Source organism: Schistocerca piceifrons, chromosome 3, assembly GCF_021461385.2.
Source record: "Schistocerca piceifrons isolate TAMUIC-IGC-003096 chromosome 3, iqSchPice1.1, whole genome shotgun sequence".
NCBI lineage: Eukaryota > Metazoa > Arthropoda > Insecta > Orthoptera > Acrididae > Schistocerca > Schistocerca piceifrons.
In genome coordinates, this window is record NC_060140.1 from 603,783,505 (window position 1) to 603,810,620 (window position 27,116).

General features: G+C 40.0%; 1 protein-coding gene across 1 annotated transcript in view; it reads right to left on the minus strand.

The window, feature by feature from the left end:
- The window catches only part of LOC124788883, a 437,882-nt gene that overhangs the window by 400,796 nt on the left and 9,970 nt on the right, over positions 1–27,116 (minus strand). The window lies entirely within an intron of this gene.

Here is a 27,116-nt window from a genome sequence, read left to right on the forward strand (position 1 = left end):
CGTATTAAAAAATGTAATGCCTCACTGTTCACCCATATCTCACTATCAGTCACTGCACACACCATACACACATTGTTTCATACCACATCACTCACTACATACAAACCAATGGTGATCTCTGGACCATTTTCTGTACTGGAACTTACCATTGGTATTCTGAAAAACTGAGTCGGCATTCCCCCATAATCAGTGAGATGTTAAGCTCAGAAAGAGGAAGAAATGTGAGTATTGTGCTATGCATAACTTGGGGTAAATATTTCCAGAAAAGGAAAAAAAAAGGAAAAAACATAGTGTGATGGTGTTATGTGGAATGTTGGATGTTTTATCATCATTATTATTATTAATCTGCATAACTTTTGTTCACCAAATCCCTACTCTGTTTTATATAAGTAATCCTTCAATGTATAAAATGTATTGCATAACAGGTACTTTTTAGCAGCCTTTTTAAATAAGTGTATTTTTGCAATTTCATTAATCTCTTTTGGTAATTTATTGTACAGTTTTATTCCTTGGTAGGAAATGCTGTTTTGAGTTTTATGTTTATTTTTTTCGTAAATGTAAGTTGAGTCTAGCTCTTGTTCCATGATCATGAACAGAGCAGTTTGTGCAGTAATTACCAATGTTATTTTTGATGTGTACAACTGACTGGTAAATGCATTCACATGGAGCACTTAAAATCCCCAGTGTTTTGAACAGATCTTCACAATGAGCTCGACTACTATTTTTGGTTATTATTCTTATGGCTCTTTTCTGGAGTTTGAAAATTGTGTTAATGTTTTGTGCATTTGTTCCCCCAAAAAGAACTCCATAGCTACGAACAGAGTGTACATTTGAATGGTAAGACACTGTATGTTACTCACTGATGGTAGGATTCTAAGGGTGTAACATGCTGATGACATTCTGTTTGCAAGTAGCTTTGTGTATTCACACTACTTCAACTCAGAATCAACATTTATTCCTAGAAATTTTGCATTTATTACTCAGTCTATAGAAGTGCCATCCACCTTTAATTTAACATTGTAATTTTCCCTCTTCAAAATGAAATTCATGGCATTAGGTTTCTTTATGTTTTTGTCACTTTACTGCTTATTGACCAATTGTAAGCTTGCATTACAGTTTCATTTGCTTCCTGTGCAAGAAGTTCTCTTGTTTTCTCAGTGACTACAATACTGCTGTCATCAGCAAAGAGGATTTTTTCACCATGAGTAACACTACTGGGAAAGTCATTGATGTATATCAGGAACTATATTGGTCCTAATATGCTTTCTTGTGGAAACCTTATATTAATGTATTTTGGCTCTGATAAGTGTTTTACTAAATGTGTAGTTCTATTTGAAGTATGTGTTATCTCTACTCTTTATACCCTCTCTGTTAGGTGTAATCGAAACCAGTCATTAGATACCCCTCTTATTCCTAGTGCTTCTAATTTATTTAATAGAATTTTCAGGTCGACTGTATCAAAAGCCTTAGAAAGATCCAAAAATATGCCTGTGACACACTTACCTTTATCAAGAGCATCAATTACAACTTTCGTGAATTCTACTGTGGCTGACTCTATTTTTGCCACTTCGGAAACCAAACTGTGATTCGCTCAAAAGACTGTATTTATTCAGGTAATTCATTAATCTGCCTTTGATAATTGCTTGTATTATTTTTGAAAATGATGACAACAGGGAAATAGGCAGTAATTTTCTATGTCTTCTGCATTACCTTTCTTAAGCAGAGGTACAGTTCTTGCCTGTTTTAACTGCTTTGGAAATGTCCTTGATGTGAAGGATTCATTTATTCTATTTGTTAAAGGGCCTTGTATAATCTCTATGCATTGTTCCAGTACACACATCGGTACTTCATCTAAGCCTACAGACTTTTCATTTTTTAGTTTTTGAACAGTTTTATTGACTTCTTTCTCTGTGGTTTTAGAAACATATTTGTATTTAGTGCAACATTATTTACAAGTGTTATATTTTTTGGGGAAAATTTTTGCTGTAACTTCTCTGCAATACTTGCAAAATGCTCGTTTACAAAGTTTGCTAAGTGTTGTGGATCATTTATTACCTTATCCCCCTCCCTTAGCAGTATATTATTCTGGATTTGTTTGCCTCTCCACGTTTCCCTTTTTATAACTTCCCTGATGGCTTTGCTTTTATTCTCTGCATTATAAATTATTTTGTCATTAAATGACTTTTTTGCAGCAGTCAGAACCTTCCTATAGATCTTTTTGTATCTATGATAGAAAATTAAGGATTCTGGATCATTGCAACTCTTTTTCATGGAACTGAGGCATTTAAGCGTTTTGGAGGACTTCATAATACCTGCTGTTATCCATCTGTTTTTGTGAGATATTGATACAGATCTGCATATTTTTGGAAATGCCTTTTCAAGGTTCAGTTTAAAAAATGTGGAGAATTTAGAGAATTTCATATTTGCATTTGTTTCCTTTACACTTCATCCCAGCTTTGTTAACGTAACCTAATCTAACCTTCACCTAAAAAGGACCTGCAATATGGCGGCCAAACTCCCCGAATGAGCCTCCCGGCCAACAATGCCATACGATCATTTTCATTTCAATTTTGCTAGTTCTTTTGAAAAATCTTTTACTTTGATAACTGACAGGTGTCGTTTGTGGGCTTGTAGTTTAAGGAATAAAAATAAATAAATGTCATGTGACTAGGGGCCTCCCGTCAGGTAGACCGTTCACCGGTTGCAAGTGTTTCTACTTGACACCACCTGCGCATCGAAGGGGATGAAATGATGGTGGTCAGGAAAACACAACACCCAGTCCCTGAGCGGAGAAAATCTCCAACCCAGCTGGGAATCGAACCCGGACCCTTAGGATCGACATTCCGTTGCGCTGACGTCTCAGCTATCTGGGGCGGACAGTTTAAGGAATGATTCGATGCCTGATTTTACAGTTGTTATTTGATAGAGATGGTTTGATAGTCCGAGATCTTTTACAGCTACATCACATTTTTCCCTGTCCATATTTGTGGCCACCTGGTCAATTACTGTTGCAGTCATTGTAGTAACCCTTCCTGCACTATTGATCAATAGGGACATGCCAAAACTTTGAAGGATATTTATGATGGGGCTGCTGGATTCATTTATGATAATAGTGTTGATGTTAATGTCCTCACACAGAATTATGTTGGACTTTGCACCTGAGACTTCATCTAGAACTTCTGTTAATTTGTTGAAAAAAGTGTCCACCCTACAACTGGGAGATCTATAGACACACAAAATGATTATTTTCTTGGTGATATCAAGCCCTGCTAATTCAATAGCTAATATTTAAAAGTGTTTGTCTTCACTTGCTGTACTGAGGTCATGTCTTGATTTGAACTGTGTTCCTTTTCTGATATAAGTGCATGATCCACCAACCTTTTAAGCAGTTCTGTAGTAAGAGTTTGCCCTTTCATACAGTGGTAATACTACATGTCGGATTTCTGTATCTCTACACCAGTGCTCAGTAACACAAAGTACTGTGCAGTTAAAAGATTGGACCTCAACTTCTAACAGTTTTTTTTTAAATTTTTTATTGATTGCATGTTCTGATGGAGGATTGTTAAGTCTGTGAAATGTCCCATGTTACTTTTTCCAATGGTTTGTTTTACTTTGTGACATCTGGTATGTGTGATATTTGAAGTGTTAAAATCTGTATTTTGAGTGATTGTTTCAGCATTTTTTTAACTGCAAGAGATACTCTTTGGGCAGGGGAACCTGTTGTCCGCATTTATCTTAAAAAAAAAAAAACCCTTACTTTTCCCACCCACGAAAACAGGTATTTGACCATATGTGACCCGGGATTCACCCCCTATACTTTCATGAATCACCTGTACCAATCTTCCCTTCCCATTCCTGATTAGGTGTAGGCCATGCCTAGTGAAACCCCATGTGTTGATAGTCCCGACGGGCACCAGAGAAACATGAGCAAAGTTTGCTGCTCTCAGAACCATCCCTAACACCACATTGATTCGCCTCACAGCTCCATCAAGGTGTGGTCGATCATGGCGCTAGAACAGCTCAATAAAGTGTATGTTGGCGCCAAAAATCAGGGAAGCTATCTTGTCCAGGTCACCATCTATGTCTGCCCCATCCCTGTCCAAACTGTTTCTCGCCCCATCCACTATCACCACATGGTCCTCTTTTGTAATGTCCTTACATATAGACCCTAAGTCCTCTATCACATGACTTAGCCCTCCATTTGACTTAAAGATGCTGGTGGCCTGGTACGCTGCTCCTAAACTTTCCTGTAACTGAGGGCCTACACCTCGCCCATGGGTACTACCTAGCTGCAGCATTTTGTTCTTCCAAACACTTTGTAGATTTCTAGGATTCTTGATCTCAATTGAAATGTGCTGCACAATTCCTGCTCGTCGACCTGAGGCTCTTCTCCAGTTAACTCTGGCAGTGTTGGAGTAAGAGAGCGCTTGGCGATCAGTTGTGGGTAGCTGTATGTGAGGGAAAGATGATGGAGTAGGCAGTATTTGTGGTATGCTGTGTGAAGCCAAGAATTGTTGGATTAATTTAGGTATGTCAGTATTGCTGAACATGGAAGCAAAAGTATTCACGCAAACAAGGTAAAGCTTTTGTTTATATTTTTGAAAGAACGTTACCCTTGGCGACAGCTCTGCCAGTCGTTCGCTTTGTGAAATCTTTGGTATTAAAATAGTCAGAGATATATATTTTTCTCTCAACCACTCTGTAGCGGTAATAGTAGTTAGATTTTTTTGCTGCAACACAGTTTACTAACTTGTACAAAAATTTTCCATAGTTCATCGGCGTTCTTATGCTCCACATTGTTTTCCATTGATTTTATTTCTCAGTACTATTTGTCTTTGGATTTGCACCCTGTATGTGAATTATGATGATGCGCATAAGTGATAAGCTTCCCGCGCGTAATCTCACAATTAAAGATACCAAAATGGAAGATTATCCGATTTTTGACAACAATGTTGAGAATGATAGTGACCACTCTGCGGAGCAACAGTTGCAAAGTGCTACAGAAAACGTGAGTTCCGTTTCCAAAAATAACGTACAGGTTCCTGACATTATAATTTGACCCATTAATTTGAGCAGTAATCAGACGGCAGATTCCGGTACTGCAGACGCCGCTGATCTGCACATGGCTGATGTGCAAAATTCAAAGCTTGATTGTTTACCAAATGAGGTCAGCGTTTACCCACTTTTCACACAGCTAATCAGACTGCCAATGGTATGTCAGAGGAAACAATAGTGCAAAGTACTCAGTCTATTCTAAAGCATCTGTGTTGTATACATAGTTCTGCGTAGGCAGCACATACACAGCTTTACCACTAGAGCGAGCCCTGCTAAGCACAACAGCGCAGGCGCAGCGCTCGTCCGTCTCCGCACTACGAGATGGCGCTGCCGTAGAGACAGACCAAATTCTGCTTCCGCCGATCCGCGTATTAATATGTAACGCAGCCAATGAGATTGCTGCCAACGTAAAACCTTTTCTCCTCGCGGATCACACTAGCGCAGTGATACCTGAACGCTCGAAGTATTATAACGAGTGTACAGATCTCCGATTAGTCAGTCTGCATCAGTCTGCATCAGTCAGCATTAGTCTGCATTAGTCTGTAGTCAAGTTTCAGTCTGCGCCTAATAAGATTACCATATTCCTGTACATAGCCATGAAGATAAATGTATAGACACTTTGTCAAGTATCAGAGATATGTGAGAATAAGATTAACATACCAAGACCAAAGGAACTTCAGATTGACAATTGTAAACAGCATCCAGAATTAAGTTACGTAATATCTACGATTTTTATTATTTTAATAAATCTGTGTGAAAATTAATCAAGTTCTGTTAAAATTGGTCACTGTCAATCTGCTACTCTAAGCGTGCAAGTGGCATTTCTATCGTCTGACCCAATGGTAGAAGATAAACACATCACGATAAGACCACGAGACATATTGCTGACACTCGCCTACTTCGTTAGAGCGACAAGTCAAATAATCTGATGGTGTGTGTACCGAAGGTCTTACAGTACGCACACCACAATCTTTCAGATTCTATTAGCGGTAATTATGCAGATAATGCAACAAATGAGACGTCCATGGGTGTAGATGATATCTCCACACTACGAAACACAACACAGGTGACACCCGACGCATCAGTTGAAAAGAATACTGAAGCGATGCTTCAAAATCTTATGCAGATGGTGATTAAACAGAATACTCTGTTGCGAGAAGTACGAGTTGACACCACCACTCATTTACGAGAAAAACAAGGTGATGACACCACTCAGTTCAACGAACGATTTAATAAAAATGATGAATAATTTTCTATCATACGACAAAGACAAGTTGACACTACCACTCAGTTCAATGGACAGATTTCCAGCATACGTGACGAGCTTAAATCGTACACAGAAACGACTGATAACCGTTTTAAACAGGTAGGTATAGATAATAAAACCAGTGAAAAACGTCTTTCCTATCAAACTGAAGCCACAGCCGGGCAACGCGCAGGTAGCACCATACCTTTGAGAGATGACATTAATGAGTTGAGACATAAGTATAGTGAAACCTATACAAAGCTTACAGACGAAACCCAGTCAGTTAATGAAAGAGTAGATCAACAAGACAGTCGGATAGATGCACGTCTTAAAAGTCAATGTTGACGCTTGTACAGCGTCCGTTACAGACATTGCCACATCGCAAACTCCACATTCTATTGAAAATTCTATCGACAATACAAGCAAAATTTTACTGAAAAATTAACCATGACATCCATTAAGCAGCATGAAATCCTCCAACACTACCGTCAGTGACAGCAATCTGATAATCTCTGAAGACATTAATGAACCAATTGTGCTCACCAAACCTGAAAACAAAGCCGAGTTTCTCACTTCAGAAATATCGTTACATTTCAATGATACTAACGACAATACCGTCTGGAGTGACGCACATCACCGCTCTGTCGAGCCACCCATGCAGTCTTAAACTGATAATAGCGACCTTATGAAGCCCCCAATTAAGCATGATGGCATTAACAGTGAAGATGTCTTCTGTCAACCCAAAAATGGTACAGACAACGTCGCCTTTTCTCACGAAAACCTTCCGTTCACACCACAGCTTTCCGCTCCATCATATGCAAACACTTTTGCTTCAGTCATCGTTTGTGCTGATACGTACTATTTCCCACGGATTGATTTGCGAACCAGATTCGTACAGCAAAATCAAACCTCAACAAATAACTTTTACTTCCCCTCAGATTAATAATGCGAACAATCAAACATCAGGCGCCACGTTCAGTCTCAAGACAGAACAGAGTTTGTTTCCTTCCGTGACGCACACCAGAAATATTAGATTGACACTGCGTCAAAACGCTAAATTTTTTAAAGAACAAGACGATTTCCCTTACATAGAATCTTTGACTTGGGCAACTAATACTGCGCAAAAGCAGACTACGTATATCCCTCACAGCCCACTGACATACTTTGCAGCCCATTCTGAGAAGCAAAATTCTTCTAACAACACTTCTGTTCGATGTGCTGTTGCGATGTATTCCTACTAAACCACGCAATATATCACCATTCCGTTTATCTCTTTCAAACCAGACACGTATAATCATGACAGCCTACAGTCAGAACCCAACATTAACAGCTACAACAAGACGATGTCCATTACTACAGAAAATAAAACACAGCAATTTCGTGGAAGTCACTTTCAGAATTTCAGCACGGATGCAGATGTTATTTTGAGCAGAGTTTTCTTATCGACGATAAGCCAGTCCTATCTGATGTCACAGCCTGTAAGAGTGATGGTCACAACAGCTCGAATTTATTTCAGCAGCCCACTTCTAATTCTAACGACCAGCACATTCACTCTGATTACGTTAGAGAACTACAATTGACAGCAGTTTTCATAAAAATTTATCTTCTGGCACAGTTGACCTTACACTGTCAAGCAACATTTGTGATATTTCAGATAAAATTTGTGAAACCGTTCAGAGTAATACTTTGAGCACCAGTACAGAAAAGCCTGCGCCACGAAAGCAACGTCATAGGAAGCATGTTCAGAACACCAGTTTCTTTAATACAAGCTACCACACAGATTCCGATGTACCAACCCCGCACAGTTATCCTAAACAAACCGAAAACAGCTCTGATAACGCTAAGATCTCTCAGAGGGGAGAAGGAGGAGATTAGAGTTTAATGTCGCGTCGACAACGAGGTCATTAGAGACGGAGCACAAGCTCGGATTAGGGAAGGATGGGGAAGGAAATCGGCCGTGCCCTTTCAAAGGAACCATCCCGCCATTTGTCTGAAGTGATTTAGGGAAATCACGGAAAACCTAAGTAAGGACTGCCGGACGCGGATTTGAATCGTCGTCCTCCAGAATGCAAGTCCCGTGTGCTAACCACTGCGCCGCCTCGCTCGGTAACGATTTCTCAAATGTTTGAAACATAGAGGCCACAGACAGACAAATTGTGGTATCTGCAACAGGTAAGTGTCCTGCCGTACTTGAAACCAACAATACCGTCGGCCCGCACGGCTGCACGCCGCAGCTTACTTCAAAGCAATGTAGCGCTACGCCGACCAAAACAAAACTTTGCTCCGCATATTGTCCGCAGCTCGTGGTCGTGCGGTAGCATTCTCGCTTCCCACGCCCGGGTTCCCGGGTTCGACTCCCGGGGGGGGGGGGGGGGGGGGGCAGGGATTTTCTCTGCCTTGTGATGACTGGGTAATGTGTGCTGTCCTTAGGTTAGTTAGGTTTAAGTAGTTCTAAGTTCTAGGGGACTGATGACCATAGATGTTAAGTCCCGTAGTGCTCCGAGCCATTTGAACCATTTTTTTGCTCCGCATATATCAAGCCGATTGACGTCAAAGTTGCTTCTTTTTACTCCCAATGCCCATCTTATTTCACAGCAGTGCACAGATCCTATGAGATCAATCGCCAAATCATCAACAGCATATCAGTAAACAATAAAATAAGCAGAGCTGAATACCACCAGCACCAAACGGTCAAGCATATTTATTTGAGAACATCGATTTCCAAAACCAATCACATTGACATTCATCTCAAAAATAATATGCCAAGCCAAACGCAGAACTGGATCACTTATATTGCGCTTTGTAAATACAACATAGCAGATTCTGCCATCACATAAATTACCTTTTATACGATTTTGCTTTCCCGGACTGATACACTGAATTTGTCCATTTTGCTGTTTTGTGAGACCAAGCGTGACTTGAATAAGTTATTGAGACTGAAGAAGGCACGATTAGCATTAATTATTCTCTGTTGAATCTCTTTCTGTACCTTGCTTTTATTACATAGATTCGATCCCAGGTACTTAAATTTCTCTACTCGTTCAAAATAGTGTCCATCTATATTGATAGTGGCAGGGAAATCCTGTCGGCGTGAGACGATCACATATTTGGTTTTCTCGTTGTTGACAACTAATCGCACTTGTCTTGCCTCTTTCATGAACCTAGTGGTGTCAGACACTATTTGACTAAATGAGTCTCCCATAATCACCACATCATCGGCAAAGGCAAAGATTATGTCAGTTCCATTCATATCTATCTCCCTGTCGTTACCAATTTCACGTCGTACCTTTTCCAGCGCAATGTTGAGTCGTACTGGGGACAAAGGATCTCCTTGTCACAAACCGTTTTGAACAGTGAAAGACTCTGACATTTTGTTTCTAAACCATACTTGGCAGCTTGTATCTGTATAGCATGCTTCAATCACTTTGATATATTTTCTTGTGAAGCCAAACTCCTACATTATCCTCCATAATACCGTCCGATTAATTCTGTCATAGGCCTTTCGGATATCTATAAATATGAGGTGTAACTCTCTATCAAATTCGTCGTACTTTTCCATTAGCTATCGTAGCGTAAAGATGTGATCTATGGTTGAGCAGCCGGCCGGTGTGGCCGAGTGGTTCTAGGCACTTCAGTCTGGAACAGCGTGTCCGCTACGGTCGCAGGTTCGAATCCTGCCTCGGGCATGGATGTGTGTGATGTCCTAAGGTTAGTTAAGTTTAAGTAGTTCTATGTTCTAGGGGACTGATGACCTCAAATGTTAAGTCCCATAGTGCTCAGAGCCTTTTGAACCATTCTTTATGGTTGAGCATCCTGCCATGAATCCACATTGATATGGTCCTAGGATCTCTTATAGAGCAGATTTCAGGTGACTAAGTAACAGGGAGGTTAAGACTCTATAACCTAGCTCAAGTAGCGAGATTCCTCGATAATTGTCTACTTACGTGGCGTCTCCTTTTTTAAAAATTGGGCATACAATTGCTCTCTTCAATTCAGACTGGATCTCCTCTGATGACCAAATTTTGACAATAAGCTGTCTTAGCGCTTGCTATAGAACTTCACTTCCGTTTCCAACCAGTTCTGCACCACTACCACTACCACCTGGCACTTTACTGTTTTTGAGTGACTCTACAGTTGCGCTTAACTCTTCCATTGAAAGTTCAGTTACTTCCTCTTCCTCTGTATTTAACTTCCATTCTGGTTCTATACTTCCTTCCAGAGTTTCTACATTTAGTAATGAATCTGTCTGTCAGTCACTCAGTTCTGAGTATGTTGCTTTTGTATCTACATATGGGTGATTTAACCACTCTTATCTCTCCTCCATTGTATCTTTAACAGCCGATTGGCATTCATCGTCAAACTTTGATTTGTTTTTGAGTTTAGTTTGCCGTTCCAGTTCTTACTTTGCACTCTGGATAACCACTTCCTTCAATTGTGTCCATATTCCGTCTACATTATCCGCGGCCTCTGTTCCCAAAAGCGAGGCAGTGACTCTATCTTGGTATCGCTGCCTTACTTGGCTCATTTGAAAGTTTGTTTCTATCGTGACGAACTATTCCTTCTTTTTTCCTTTGCCATTTTGTAGATAGTATTAGACAGATATTCAAAACTACTAAAAAGTGGTCTGAATTCATATCAGCACCATGGTACTTTCCTATTTGCTCGATGCATCCACAATGCCTTCGATCCATCAATGCATGATCAGTCTGGTTTTTCATCTTACCATTTGGCGGCATCCATGTTGCTTTATGTATCTCTTTCCGTGGGAAGTAGGTGCTATTAACGTAAGCAAAATTTATCAGCCTAACACCGTTATCGTTGGTCACTTCGTGTAGGCTATTCGGCCCAAATTGTGGGACGATATTCATTTTCTGTTCCAATTTGTGCATTGTGATCACCCTGGACTAAGCGGATCGAATGTCGCGGTAGTCTGTCAATACTGTCCTCCAAATCAGTATAAAAGTTGTTCTTTATCTCATCATCCGTGTCCTCCAATGGTGCATGATAGTTAACAATGCAAATATTGTATGGTGATGCCTTCAGAATAATCGCACAGATGCGATCATTTATTGGGATCCATTTACTAACTGCTGAGAACACCTTGTTGTGAATAGCAAATCCCACTCCAGAGGTCCAATTTGGCAGTTCCTCATTTGCTGCTGAATAATGTGCAGTGATCTCCGACCTTCATGATTCCTTCGAGGATTCTTGTTTCTTGTATAGCTGCTACGAGGCACTTTTAGTTGCCTAGTACTGTGTCCAGTTGCTTCATTCCTCCAGTCATGATTGATCCAATATTCCAAGCTCCAGTTCGCAAACCAAACATTCCATTAATCATTCCATTGTCGTCAACATTTTGGTCAGGCTGGTACTTTCTTTTGCCTTTTTCTTTGATCTCATAGTTTAAGGCTGGTAGGTTATCGACCTTCCGAACCTGAGCTCAGTGATGGGGCTGCCATCCACGGTTCTGAGCCATTCAGTTTGTGATCAGAGTATCTTCCTCCTAGGTGAGTTGCCTTCACCATGGCTCAAAGACTCCCACCTACCCTTGGTGTCCTATGCCACTGTCCATCATTGGATCTTCCACCTTGGTCCGTTTCTTAACCCAAGGACATAGGCTATCTTAATGCCCTAATCTCTACCCGCTCATCCGCCCTCCAAGGATGCCGCTGGCATAGAAGAGGTGGACTCCTTAGCCTGGGAGTCACTCAGTCTCCAGAGCCTCGTCAGCTTACAGCAGGGTTCACCACGTGCAGGTGAGGAGGGCATTTAAATGAGAATTTCTCACCCCTTTTCACCTTTATACAGTTTTTTTTGCTACTTTTCAGGAAATACGATACTTGGCATTTCACTAGCAGAAGTCGTTATTTGCATTACCAGTAAATCTGAACTTATACTTATTTTGCTTTCCATATCGGTCCCCATAACGGTAAAACGCATCAGACCTTTTACTTGACACATCTCCCATACTTATACAAATTCTATTGGTTCCTCGTTTTCACTATTTCTTGTTTATTCAGCATTTTATTAGGTGGCGACTTGCCTGGCAGGGAGAATCTTGCAGGTTGGTTCTCTTACCATTAACTTAGACCTTACACATTTCTCTGTTTTCATATGTATGTGCATGAAAACAATAACTGGAAGAGACACCATTTATTTTGACATGTGTCCAGTGGATCACATTCATTGGGTGGTCTGGCCGCTGCAAACTGTAACTCAAACATTTTTTTTTATAACAAGAATATGTGTCCTTTTTTGTATATAGCCCCTATGTATCTTATATCCTCATATTTATGACGCTATTTTGTCTTTACTGATACCATGAAATGTGACATTTTTTATGAAGCTATGCTACTACACTTTGCCATTATTGCACATCCTATGCAAGATACTATTACTGTTGACATTTAATTTATGCCATTGCCTGAGGAATTACTACTACATTTTTGTTAGGTTAGTCACTCTTTGTATTTAGTGAGGTTGCTGTGTTTCATTTATTCCTAGTCTTGTACTCTGTATTGCTATTTATATCTCTTGCACTTGATGATGCCACTAGTTTACTTGCTTTTACCTATGTAGACTTAAGAAATCCATGCACGCTGTAACTCATGTTGATTGCTTATACTCATCTATTTCCTATATTTTGCACAATTGATGTACCGAAGTCTCATTGTTTCCAAATGAGCTATTCTGCTCATAAATAGAAGCACATGAAGGTGTCCAGGAAATGCACTGCATAGAAAGCATGACATAAGCGACTTGTATGGAATACTAAACACCATTGACACTTCTCACACTGTTTCCTGGCAGATCTTTACAAACATTTTACGTTAGTGTACTAGGCAAATTAAGCATATTTCCTGTACAGATTTAGGATTAAGGATATTTTTATCCACATTTTGTGTTAGATATAAGAGTATTGTTAGATAATTTACTGAGTGTTCATGCCATGTGCTGAACCAAATATATGGAATAGTGATGGAATATTGACGTTTAATAAGTGTCCATGCCATGAGGTGCACTCCAATAATCAGGATTATATTGATATTGATAATTTTTCTATAATGATATTGTATGATGTTAATATGTATTCTGTGTATGTTGTGTCCTTCCTAGCCAGCTGGAGTGGCCGAGCGGTTCTAGGCGCTTCAGTCTGGAACCGCGCGACCGCTATGGTCGCCGGTTCGAATCCTGCCTCGGGAATGGTTGTGTGTGATGTCCTTAGGTTAGTTAGGTTTAAGTAGTTCTAAGTTCTAGGGGACTGATGACCTCAGCTGTTAAGTCCCATAGTGCTCAGAGCCATTTGAACAATTTTTTGTGTCCTTCCTAGGAAAATCTGTCTTACCTTGTGCTAAATGAGTGGAGGTGTTTGTGGGAGACTGTCAGAGAAGTTTTACACCTAAAAACATTTTTTTTCACCATTCCTTATGAGACTGCATTCTTATGTTAGCATGCATGACTTCTTTCTTTTCAGGTTACTAATCACATTTACAAGTTCCGCTATTTTCCAATTGACCCTCATATTTGCATATTTATCTCATGATTTACTGTGATATGTTAAATTTCCCAAGCCAGCAACCTATATTGCACATAGTACTCCAGTCTTTATGCTTGCATAATCTATAATCATATTTTTTCTTTGATTTGACCATAGCAGTTCTTGACTCAAGGCGAATGATGATTGTAAATCATTTTCTTCACACATAAAGTGCACTGCCCTTATAAATCATTCCCATATCCTTCCCTGTAGATACGTGCATTGTTAGAGATATAGGTCATTTTATAGATAGTTTTATAAATATTGTGTCTGTACTCACATGATACCATACTTTGATTCTGTGAATCTATTGATCTAATATTTATTCATACAGGCTCTAAAGAGCAGCACTTTTATATAATACTGCTAATTATGCACTTTTTTCTTGTAAAAGCCATGTCGAGTTACACATTCTCATTATGAATTATGTACAGACCTCTGAGTGCCATATGATATTATAGGTAAATGATATTTTATGGTACTTTCTCAGCTTTGATGTTTATACTATGTCAAACTAGACCACCCTGAACCACAGTCTCATTTTTAGTTGTTGACACCAGTACTTATTTCATGTAGAAAGGCCACTTGGAGCCCCACTCATTTTATAGCTACTAAGATCAGCATTTATGTATCTAGAAAGGCCATTTGGAACCTCTGATCGATATTTTCTCTACAGTTGGTTCAGTTAGTAAGATCTGGAAGTATTCTAAGGCCACCTGGAGCCATTCAGTTCTTGATTTTACTGTTAGGTTTTCTTAAGTAATTATGTCTCAATATTGCATGTACAAGGTCTCTGAGAGCCACAGTATAACGTTATGAACCAGTGACGTTCTATGTAATGTTTGATTATTCTATGTCTAAATGGCAGCCTGATGAGACACTTATGGATTTGTCTTATTCAGAGTTCACTTTCACTTTTTCCTATTCACTCTGATGTAAAGCATTGTTGCTTCATCCAGTCTAATTTCATTAGGACACTGAATTTTTTCTGATCAGATAGATTACTCGATGTTGACATAGGTAGAAGTGGTCACGTTCCACTACCTTATCTTTGCTACTTTTGATAACTTCCATTATCCAGTCTCCTGTTCATGGAATTGGAGCAATTTACTACTGGTATTCATACTTCAGCATAGGTGAGTCAATATGTTGTTTGGATCTTAAAAGAATCTCTACTACGAAGAGCAGTGATGATATCAGTCATCAAGTTACTGATATTGTGATAATCGCCAACTACAGTTGTTAATCTGTTACAAGCACCTATTGCATCTATGCACATGACTGAGGAAAATAATATGGAGTTCAGATGTATTGATACACTGAATGCAATCCACATTGGTCACTACTCATTTGTTGAACCTGCACAAAACAAAAGGAAAAGGACTTTATCATGCCGTCACTTCAATATACTCATAGGCTGCAGCCATGCACCTTAGCACTATCAATTCTTTCGAATGTAATGAAGTTATACAGTTAGATAAATTTACCACACATTTGTTGTACAAGGTACTTCCAAATATGTGTCAAATTTGTTAAGACCCGTTGGAGGGTTTTGAATGGAGTATAGTGGGGCACATTTTTATGTGGCACCCGAATGTGAATTTATAAACGATGTATGTCTTTTATAGGTTTTATATCGCTGACTGTGTAAGACCGCATACACTGAGATACCGCTTCTGATCAGAGGTTATTATGGTGTAGGAGTAAGAGAGCGCTTGGCGCACAGTTGTAGGTAGCTATCTGTGAGGGAAAGACGATGGAGTAGGCCGTTTATGTGGTGTGCTGCGTAAAGCCACCAAGTGTTAGATTGATTTAGGTATGTCAGTATTGTTGAACATGGAGCAGAAGTCTTCATGCAAGCAAGGTAACATGTTAAATAATTATGATTTTGGTTTTTGCCAGCGCGTTTGTATGGATGAATTGGCTGATAATTGTTGAGTAACCCCAGAATGTACGTAAATTATTTTTATAAAGAGGCTAGTTTGATATTTCACTTTTGTAATGCTTCTATGATTTGTTAAAAGAGCTATATGTAATTTGATGATTGGCATTTATGTTGGATTAGTGAGGTTAGATAATACTTGCTGTTTAATTCTAATTGTTTTTGAGTCAATTGTCAGTAATGTAACTTCAATTGTCAGATGTTTTTGAAAAGCCAAGTTTAACTTGCAATATAATTTTGCTAAAAAAATCAGTGTTAGTATCTCACCACAACCAGTACCGCCTCCCAGTCGAGGTCATATATTTTTCAAAGAAGTTAGATTTTGTTAAATGTTCTCTTTTATCAGCCAAAACAATTTCATGTGCATTTCAAAGTATTATGGGCAGCATTGCACACTAAAGAGCCTGTAGCTAGAATTAATATTTTTTAATGAAAGACCAGAATATATCGCATTATTCCGTTGCTGCTTTAGGTAAGACAATTTAATTTATTTGTTAAGTGCACAGGGACCAAGGTTATCAGTTTTGAACGGGGCCAGACGATTCAGTGCCTAAGGGCCTGAATGTATTTTGCTATGCCTATATTTCTTTATTCGTATTGTAAGTTGCATTGCCCAATCAATCCGTGTAAAGTTTTGTTAACAATGACACAGAGTAAGCACACCACCTGCAGTTACAACACACTCCACGATAGTTCGAGTTCAGTACCCATTCCACAGATCAGACATTCATTCAATGTAATCTTTAAAACTTAATTTATTTAAAAAAGTTTGTTACAACGCGAAGTCATTTGGTCGTCTATTATCACTGATTATTGTGTGGACAATTATATCAAATTTTCTCGAATAACGAGGAAATATGCTGCTGTGGACGACTTTAATAATTATTCTTGTTGTAGTTGTTAAGCAACATTTATACAGAGTGTTCGAAAATCCCCGTCACAAACGTCTGGGACCTGTAGGGCGGAACGAGTGCATAAGATTTTGAATAAGAACCCATGTCTGGAAATGTCATACAAAGATGCTGCAGAGCGCCAAAGTTATAGGCGCCGACGGCTGTAAATGTACGTAAGTACAGGAAGATATTGTGAGGTGGTAGTATGGGCCAAAACAAGAAAAAATGTCCAGTAAATATGAGCTCTAGAATGCACACCTTAAGAGCTATGAGCACTTGCTCAACAGAGGAGATGCCTTTCACACCAGCGAAGTTGAACAAGTTCTCATAGCTACTTGGGTGTGCATTTTAGAGCCCATGTTTACTTGACATTTTTTCTTTATTTGGTCCCACACTACCACCTCTGAAAGTTGCATACCCTACAATCTTAGCAGGAACAGTACCGGTACATATATTCCAAAGTCAGAGGTATCAAAACTGCTTTCGCTTACAACCTTCGATTCGTTCATTTCCGAACCAGCGACCCCTACCTCAAATAGATACAATTATCCTTCTCCATCATCCTTGAAAGTCTGTAACATCAACACATAATCATCCAGTATTTACGCACATTTACGTATGCCGGAGTCTATTGCTGTGATACTCTACAGCGTCTTTCGATGATGTTTCCGGTCGTGGGTCCCTATACAAAATATTATGCACTCACGGCCCCCACAAGTTTTAGGAGTCTGTAGCGTGAATTTCCGAACAATTTGTAAAAAAAGAATATATCGGATCACGCAATTCTGAGAGAATTATATTAGGAAACGAGACACTAAAAGTAATAAACGAGTTTTGCTATTTGGACAGCAAAATAAATGATGGTGACCGAACTGGAGAGGATATAAAATGTAGACCGATAGTCAAAACGAAAGCGTTACTGAAGAGTAAGGAAGTCTTTTCTGAATGTTTTTGTGTTAGGTGTAGCTCTGTAGGGAAGCGAAATATGGATGAAAAACACTTTAGACAAGAAGCGAACAGAAGCTTTTGAAATGTGGTGCTACTGAAGAATGCTGAAGCTTAGATGGGTAGATCACGTGACTGGTGATGAGGTACTGAATATAGTTGGGGAGAAAAGAAATTTGTGGCACAAATTGACGAGAAGAAGGGATTGGTTGATAGGACACATTCTGGGGCGTCTAGGGACCACCAGTTTCGTACTGGAGAGAAGAGTGGGCGGTAAAAATCTTAGACTAAGACTAAGCGAGCAAAGTCACAAGGATGTGGTTGCAGTTTATTCGGAGATGAAGAGGTTTCCACAAGATACTGTAGTATGGAGAGATGCATCAAACCAGTCTTCGGACTGAACACCACAACACTAGCTCGATCATTTGTATTAGGTTGGTGCGTAAGTTCGTAGCGTTTTTCGATAAGCTTAATAAATAGACAAGATAGAAATAACAGAGACCTTAGTCATCAGTTATAAATTCTTCTTCACTATTTGCAGCAGTGTGCTTACGATGCGGTAACTTTTCGATTCTGCTCTGTTAAAATAACGTGGTTTTGAGGCCTTCTTCGGAGCGCGTTTTTGTTCAATCAGATGCATAACATTAACTTTCATTGATATACATAGGTCTTTGCACGGGGAGTTGCTGCTTTATTTGGGCTCAGTCATTCCTTTCTTTTCCTTGTGTTGGCATAAATACACTATTTCTTGTCACCAGTAGCGATACATGATAGGAGTGGTTGTTCATGAGCCAATTGACGATGAGCAAGCAGAGACGCACATATGGCCACATGCAGATTTTTGTGATTTCGGCTTAGAGAATGCGGGACCCATATCCTTCTCCACTGCATAAAAATGTCGCTCGATGGTGGAATGATTTCAGTTCATCACTTTCACCAGTTCTCGAGTACGCTGGCGTTGATTATTTTGGATTAAGTCGTCTTCCTGAACGTTGAGAGTCACTAATAGCACCAATGGCATTGTCCCCATACACGACGCAAATGTTTCTGGATGCCTCCTCCGCTGCCACCCCTCTAATGAATTCCGTTTTATCCACTTGCCACTTCATTTTCTAGCGTCCACCGCACCGGTCACTGTCCCCAAATGACGAAATGTCCGTATGTAAACTCAAATAGCAACAGTGAACTACAAATAAAAAAATGACAATCTATAAATGAACACATAGCCACCGGAAAACAAACAAGGAAACACAAACACTATGAACTTATGCACTGCATTCGACGTTTTTATAAGTCGTGGGGTTGTGTGCAGTATGACTGGGTCGTAGAAATATGTCATACGGTCAACGCCCACAAGGGTAAATATTTCTGTCTTTCTACGACAGCTACCCTCTCAATCTTCAAGCATTGTGCTATCTGTCACAACAGTCACAAAAGACTGTGAGTCTCTCGCAGGTGCTCGTAGTTACGCATTGCTCCCAGTTTACAAATATATCAGATTCAACGCAGCTGAACGACTAAACTTAGATTATCAAAGGTCAGTGTCGCTGTTGTGCAATAAAATTAATAATAATTGTGAATACAGTTTACTGGTCATGAATTCTGGCGTGAGATGGGTGTGTAGCATTTGCTTTATTGGTTTGTGTTAGTCCTTCTCATGCCTGCCTCCCTAGCAGTTTAGCAGTCTACCTGTCAGAACCGTCTAGTAAGCCTGTAGACCGTACAAGAATTGGTCATAAAGTTTTAACTTGTCACATCGGAAAAATAAAGTTAGGTAATTAATTGTTTGTTTCTTTTCAGGTATATGTGTGCGGCCCATGTAACCATTCAAATCTTCGTGCCACAGCCGCTAGTACACCTCTAGAGGATCCAAATCAACATGGCACTGGCCATTGACAGAGTGGAGTACCGCGCGGTGATTATTTTTCAGCATTTGAAGGGAAAAGCGCTGCAACAACCTATGCTGAGTTGCTGGGAGTTAACAGTTCGAGTGCACAATCACGTGACTCTGGTCAGGTGGCGCAGACACCCAGTGCAGTCAAACAGGTGAAAATGACAAAGAACGAAGTGGCAAACTGATCTCCCTTTGAAGAACCAGAAGCCGCAACGGTGTAGGTCCCGGTTCTCGAGGGCCGCCGTATCTCAATATACGTAATGTGAATAAGGTGATAGTAAGACGCGGAAATATTCTTTAATATTTTGTAATTTTTATCATTATTGTTGTTTTAACATGTCAAAGGTCGCTACTTTCCATATTTCGCGACTGCTTAAATCCATTCAAAAAGCCGGACTGAGGCGGCAACGGAAATGTTGCAGATGTGTCAGGCCAGTCCAGATGACTTCTTTAGTCACCTTATCACCACGGACGGACGATCGCTGCGTGGATCACAATGACCCCGAGACGAATGAGCAATACGAGCAGTGGAAATACATAGATCCATCACCAATTAAAAATGTGAAGATCCAACCATCATCAGGAAACGCTATGCTGATTGTATTTCAGGAGTGCCCTGGTGGTGGCACTGATTAATAATTTCCGAGATGGAACGTTCCCTAAATGCAGATTCATGTCAGCAAGGTATCCGCGGTCACTCATTGTTAACACTTTCAACGCGCCGGACTGTAAGGTGGCTGTCTAGAAACCGACTAACACATGCACCAACTACTGAAGAATGAATTTTTTTTTGTTTGTCTTTGTTTGGAGGCTATAGTATCCGCTCCATCCCGGACATTGATATGAACAGACTCTATCTAGTAGCGGCCAAAGACAGTAATTCATAGGCCGCAAGAAGACGATACAGATTCGGTTCTTATCGCTGCTAGATATGAACATTTTTCTATGCTCATCTAATTTTTTCTCGACAGCACACGGTGAGTTCATATATCCTCTACCCTCTTGCTAGTACTTGGATGGCTCAAATGGTTAAAATGGCTCTGAGCACTATGGGACTTAACATTTGAGATCATCAGTCCCCTAGAACTTAGAACTTCTTAAACCTAACTAATCTAAGGACATCACACACATCCATGTCCGAGGCAGGATTCGAACCTGCGACCAGAACTTAGAACTTCTTAAACGTAACTAATCTAAGGACATCACACACATCCATGTCCGAGGCAGGATTCGAACCTGCGACCGTAGCGGTCGCGCGGTTCCAGACTGAAGCGCCTAGAACCGCTCAACCACACCAGCCGGCGTACTTGGATGGCAACTTTCACCATGGGAGAGAGATTTTTCAATTAAAAATGAAAAGTTAAACTTAAATGTTTAAGTCCTTTCATTATAGCTGTTATTGAACATGCTTTACTACGGACTTTCATGTAATACTAGCTAGTACCTGACGCGTTGCTGCCACAGAAAAAATAATTGTGGAAATATCGTTTGAAATGTGAAAGATTCATCATGTTTAGTCAGGTACTATTGAAAGAATGATATTTATTTTATTGACGATAGTGAATATGTTTATTGGTTGGTTGATTTGGGTGAGCGGACCAAACAGCGAGGTCATCAGTCCCATCGGGCTAGGGAAGGATGGGGAAGGAAGTCGGCCGTGCCCTTCCAAAGGAACCATCCTGATTTAGGGAAATCACGGGAAACCTAAATCAGGATGCCCGGACGCGGGTTTGAACCGCCATCCTCCAGAAGATATTTATTGAAATTGAATGATATGTAATGGATACATGATATTCATTTTATTTTGTTGACTTTGTTATGTAACTGATTTAGCGTAGACAATATTTTTTTTTCCGTCTTCAGCGAAAACAAATAAATTTCTTGGCTGTCATGCAACATACAACATGAATTTTCCTAATTCAATCCACACACTTGCAGTGGTTGACCTTGTGCGTTTTTGATGGTCATCGAGAGTGCAAATCGAATGTGAAACTGCAGTCGTCAGAAATAAAATGACATGTCGGTGGGAATGATGGGAATGTGTGGAATGAGAACATATTCTCCTTTCGACTTTTCGTTAAGAACATTTGCATCGATGACATTTGGCATCAGTTTCTTCACAGCAAGTCTTGTTCTATTACACAGTAGGGGTTCATTAATGTTCCGCAAGAGAATAATTGGCACAACGAATTTGAGTGACAATTTGTGCGATGGCAAACCATGAAGAGCCAAGAAATTAAAAACTCTATTGGATAATTAACGACTTAGTCCGCATTCATGATGCTGTCACTTGATTTGTAGGTAACTGACTTGCCTGCAATTTGTTCTTAAATTGTTTAGTTGATTGCTGTAACGTCGGCGTGCTTCTTTTTCCGACAGAATAGGAGGTTCACGAAGTCATTTATGATTTTTATAATTGGTGACAGTTCGCGGAAAATCTTTCTGAATAAGTGGTTCGATGGATGGGACAATGACACAAAAGTTAAATGGAAATGAAATGCATTTTGATGTAGCATCAACTGGTACTTTTCCTTCACCAATGTTCAATAGTTGTTTTGAAAATGTGGCTGCCGACGCATCGAACTGCAAATGTACGTGCGTATTGGTCTTTAAGGTGAGGTTTTCTTTCACTGGAAGAGTTTGAAGTTGCCATATAATAAAATAACAGCGCCACCGAACGGTTGTGCGTTTGATCGTAAATCTTTAAGAGATCGATGAAGCGCTTCAAGCCATTTCATATGAGCCATGGTGCATTCGTTCCAGAAAATGGCCTTGCATAGTATCATAACTTGAGCCACGGCAGAACTTTAAAAATGACAAATGCACAACCAATGGCAAACGTCGAGCATCTAATAGTGTAGCCGCAACGCATGATGAAGCAGGAGCCAAAACAATTCCATTCTAAGATTGAAGGTGAGGCAATAGCAAACCGAAGAGGCAATTTGACACGGAATATGTAATTTTGTGGTACTTGTAATTGTGTCGTAGGCTAATTTTTGTTCTGCAAGCAAAAGTTGCTCGTTTACTTCAACAAATGCAAGAAAATCATTGGCATCGCACTGCTGTTCACGCACTAAATCGACATCATAAACGCCAAATACAGAAAGTTCTAGTGCAATCATGCCAAGATGAATTAGCTTTTTGTTGTTGATGGTTAAGCGTATGTCCTCGATTTCGATCGAAGCTTGATCGAAAACGTTGTTTGAAAAATCGGTGGAACTGTCGTTGCTAAGGGTAAGAACACAGTGCAGAACTTTTTCACTCAAATCCTTTCTGTATTTTGCTCACAAATCTTTAGAGTTCGATGTCGAACATGGAGCCAAAATGATGGGAATAATGTTCGAATTTGTCGCGGAGACAAATACGTACGTCAGCGTTGTTTCCCAGTGTTGGTCATTTTCGAGCAAATGAAGATTTTGGCAAGCTTCTCTGTACGTCTGGCATTCTATGCCATCAACCGTTTTCAATTTTGCGAATGAAGTGGGACCTTTGACATTAACCAACAGCGTTCTCAAATAGTAACACTTGGCATTATTTTGATGTGTAGAGTGGAGCGCGGTAAATTGCTTTTTTATAAATCGCGTTGGTCGAATAGAGGGGAGAGTGAGCTTGGTTTATAATGACCGAGGGAGGCTCGTATTCAGTTGCTGTTCAGTCGCGTTAATGCAATGGATACGCGAGGAGCTCTCAGTTTGTGTGGAAGTGTGCTTCTGAATTCACACTCGGTAATATCAGTGCAGCGTGCCTTTCGTTTGCTATTTGCAGTACCCCCACGCGGCCGTTTTCCTGACGGCAATCAATTTTACATTGGGTAAATGCTTTCAGAACAAGAGGGGATGTGTCATCTGTACGAAGAGGATCTGAGAGAAGCGTTACAACACCATAAAATATCGAACGAGTTAGAGAAGCAGTACTGCAATCTCCGAAACGCTCAGCTCGAAAACATGCACTTGCTCTTGGCATTTCAAGACGTTCTCATCATCGGATTCTTCATAATGAACTGAATTTTCACCCGTATAAAATGTGCGTGGCCCAGCAATTGTCAGCACGGGATTATGTAACACGAAGAACATCTTGTGAAGACATGTCTGCAACCGTACCCTGTGATGCAAATGTGTTCGTTTCTTATGAGGCACATTTTCACTCCAGTGGGTGCATAAACAAACGGAGTATGCGGTACTGGAGTAACACGAACCCCAGGCAAATCCATCAGAGAAACCTGTACTCACAGCGCATTACTGTGTGACGCGCCATATCACGAGTAGGCATCATTGGCCCTTATTTTTTTTTGCAGGAAAATCGTCGTGCTGTGACTGTGAATCCGGATTGTTACTTAGCTATGCTGCAAGAGTTTTTCCAGCCGGCTTTCGAGGCAATGCAGTTACAGGATACCTGGTTTCAACAAGACGGTGACACTGCACACACAGAGGGAATTACCATGAATTTCTTGAGGAAAACGTTTCCTGGAAGGCTTACCTCTCGGATGGGACATCTCAACTGCGACCGTTTCAACACCCTGAATGACGTACAGAATAATATTGAGGCTGAAATTGCAAGAACACCAGAAGGCATGCTTGAAATAGTGCATGAGAATTTCAGAAAACGACAGCGGCAGTATGTGGATTGTGAAGGTAGACATTTGCCAGATATGCTGTTTAACCCAGGTAATTAGAAACCTCCATTATTGTCCAATATGAGAAACATAAAATTTTAAGTTTCTAAGTGTCCATTAATTTTATATTTCATTCCCAAATCAACAATTTACCGCGCTCCATCCTGTCCTGTGTAAATACATTACACGAATACAGATTTTGATATAATTCAATACGCGCATGCCTTACTTACGTCGTTAGAATTTCTTGGATGTAGCATTCCATCTACAGTACTCTTTAACTTCTGTGTACAATAATATATTGAAAAATACATCTTCTTCACACAGCACAAAAAATGCTGTGAGTGTTGGAGACCCTGGTTCAGAACAACATTCTCTACAATGTCTGCCGCGAAATATACCCTTCGTCCATTTTCGAGATGAACGCTGAGATGAGCAACATTGGCATGACGACTGTGGATGTGGAAACTCAAAATAGGCCAAACAGCCTCGTTGCTGTTGATATACAGATCTGTTTGAAATTTACTCACTTCATCGTTGCACGCATCAGGTCTACCAATACTGACTGTTGCCATATCGCTGCCTTTGTTGTCGTATTTGCATATACATGTGATCGATTTGACGGAATGTCTATATTACACGTTGATATGAGCTTTAAATGTTTTCGATAACAAAGGAGAATATTTCACAAACCATCTGTTGTCAATTTCGATGTCAACATTTCTCATTCTTGTTGTTCTTTGATCACCATCTTCTGGTTTTCGGCATCTTTATTGTGGATATCCGTTATAACCAGTGCGTGTTACATGAGCAAAGTCATTGGGATAGCTTTTCGTGCATTTGTCATCTACCATGCAAGGAAATTGTGGATTCATTGCTTCACATGGTCCATACACCATGGTTTTCGTAACAATACCGAACAATAGTGGATCTTCTTCAGGATTAGGAATTTCTGCTCAAATGACATCATCAATTTGAACTACACGTTCTTTTAGTTTTGAGCCATATGAGACCATGAGCATGTGGAAGTCCTCACTTCTGCCATTCAATTCGCATATATCCAGCAGCGAGTCGCACCATAAATGCGATGCTTCACAAGTAAGTCCATCAATTTAATGAGTTTTTGCTTGAATATTCGTGCAGTTAAATCGTGTCCATCGGATGGACGCTGACTGGGGAATAGAAGTTTTATCTCGTCCCGTTCTGGATTGCATGTAAATGTGATGAAAAAGTCGGGGCGGCCTTATGAATGCACGTATGTCATGGCATCTTGTCCATACTCATGCATATGCGGTGGGCTGCCATTGAACGTTGCTGGAAGTAAGACCTTTTTGTCAATTCTGGGAACATTTACACCGTTTGAAATTGCATCTCGTAAATGAATGTGTTCTTCTGAACGCAAAGATGTCTGATTTAAGCAAATGAATAACAAATGTTCGGAATTCAGTTTTGGCATACATGTCTACCACGCATTGATGAAATAGTTGGTGGCACTGCGGAATATGATTTGTTTCATTCTGAGGTATCACTGTTCGATATGAATAACAATCCATAGCTGATACTTTTTTATTGAATTGTTCACCTGTAAGAATAAAGAAAAATTTGGAGTAGAGAAATGAAAATTACACTCACGAATGTATGAAAGTTAAATGAAAATAATATTTCCGATTCATAAAATGATATAAAGATATCTGTATTTGCCTGTAATTGGATTAGTTTGCGTAATACTGAAGTGATATCCGTTCTGTCCTTCCCTAAAAAGTTATGGGATACTGCAGTGCAGCGTATGATCGATGTATTTCAGCGACACGTTGAACTGTATTATTCTGTCGCTGAAGAAGTACGTCATGCGTTGCACGTTCTTCGCCAACTATGACAATTGCAACGTCATTGATGATACGTGCATTGTAGTGCTCGGCATACTGTCTCAGTGATGTTTTGTCGGCTCGCATTTGAACTGCGTAATTATCTGCCAATAAGTTGTCAATTGAAATTCTGAATAATTTTATAAATGAATTTTGTTGGTGGAAAAATGTTTAGAAATTAGATAGGACAGAATGTGGCATTTGGTACCTGAAATTGCATCGTAGCGTTGATCAACTTGTGCATTATCGTCACTCATAATGTAGATTTGTAGAAATTTGAAGTTCAGCTTCGGAAATTGGTAGAAATGAAGCAAAACGGTGATATATTTTTCTTTGAGTTTTGAAAGTTGGGATGCACTGATCTTGGAAAACATTTTCAGCACCAAAAGATGTCATTTGAAACGCTGAATTATGTTTGTGAATGCTCTGCAAGAAGTGTTTGGAATCAGGTGAGTCGCCTGAAAGCAATGACAACAATGGATGAAATGGCGGAAGTAACGTCGGCGATTTCACTTTTCCATTCGTGCAATACTTTCCTGGTGTTTCATTGTTGAACTTAAGTGAACCGCAACGCCCACATACCGTCTCCATTTAGCCGATATTTACAGTAGCATCCAAACTACACTGGTGTCCAAAATTAAAGCAACAAAGTGAAATTTTTCAAGGTTGTGTTAATTTTGCAACAAAATAATATAAACAGGTGGTAGCAAAGAAGAAACAATATAAAAGACACAGAATGTAATCAACTACAACAAGCAAACTGTAGACAAAAATGTGCTTTGTTTCCCTTTTTCCAACGGGTTTGGACACACTCTGACAACTGGTTAATTTGCTCACTGTGTGGTGTGACCATCTCTGGCACCAATACAGGACTGACAACGACGGGACAAGCTGTGAATGATGTCATCAATTTCATTTTGAGGCAACAGCGCAGATTCTTCCTGCAGAGCTGCTCACAAGTCTTGGAGAGTGGCTCTTCTACGCTGACGTGGTGCAACCTGTCTCCCTAGTGCACCACAAACATGCCCCACGGGATTCAAAACGGGAGACCAAGCTGGCCACGCCATGTGTGCAATATCTTCCATTTCCAAAAACAAAAAAAAAAAAACAAAAAAAAAAAAAAAACG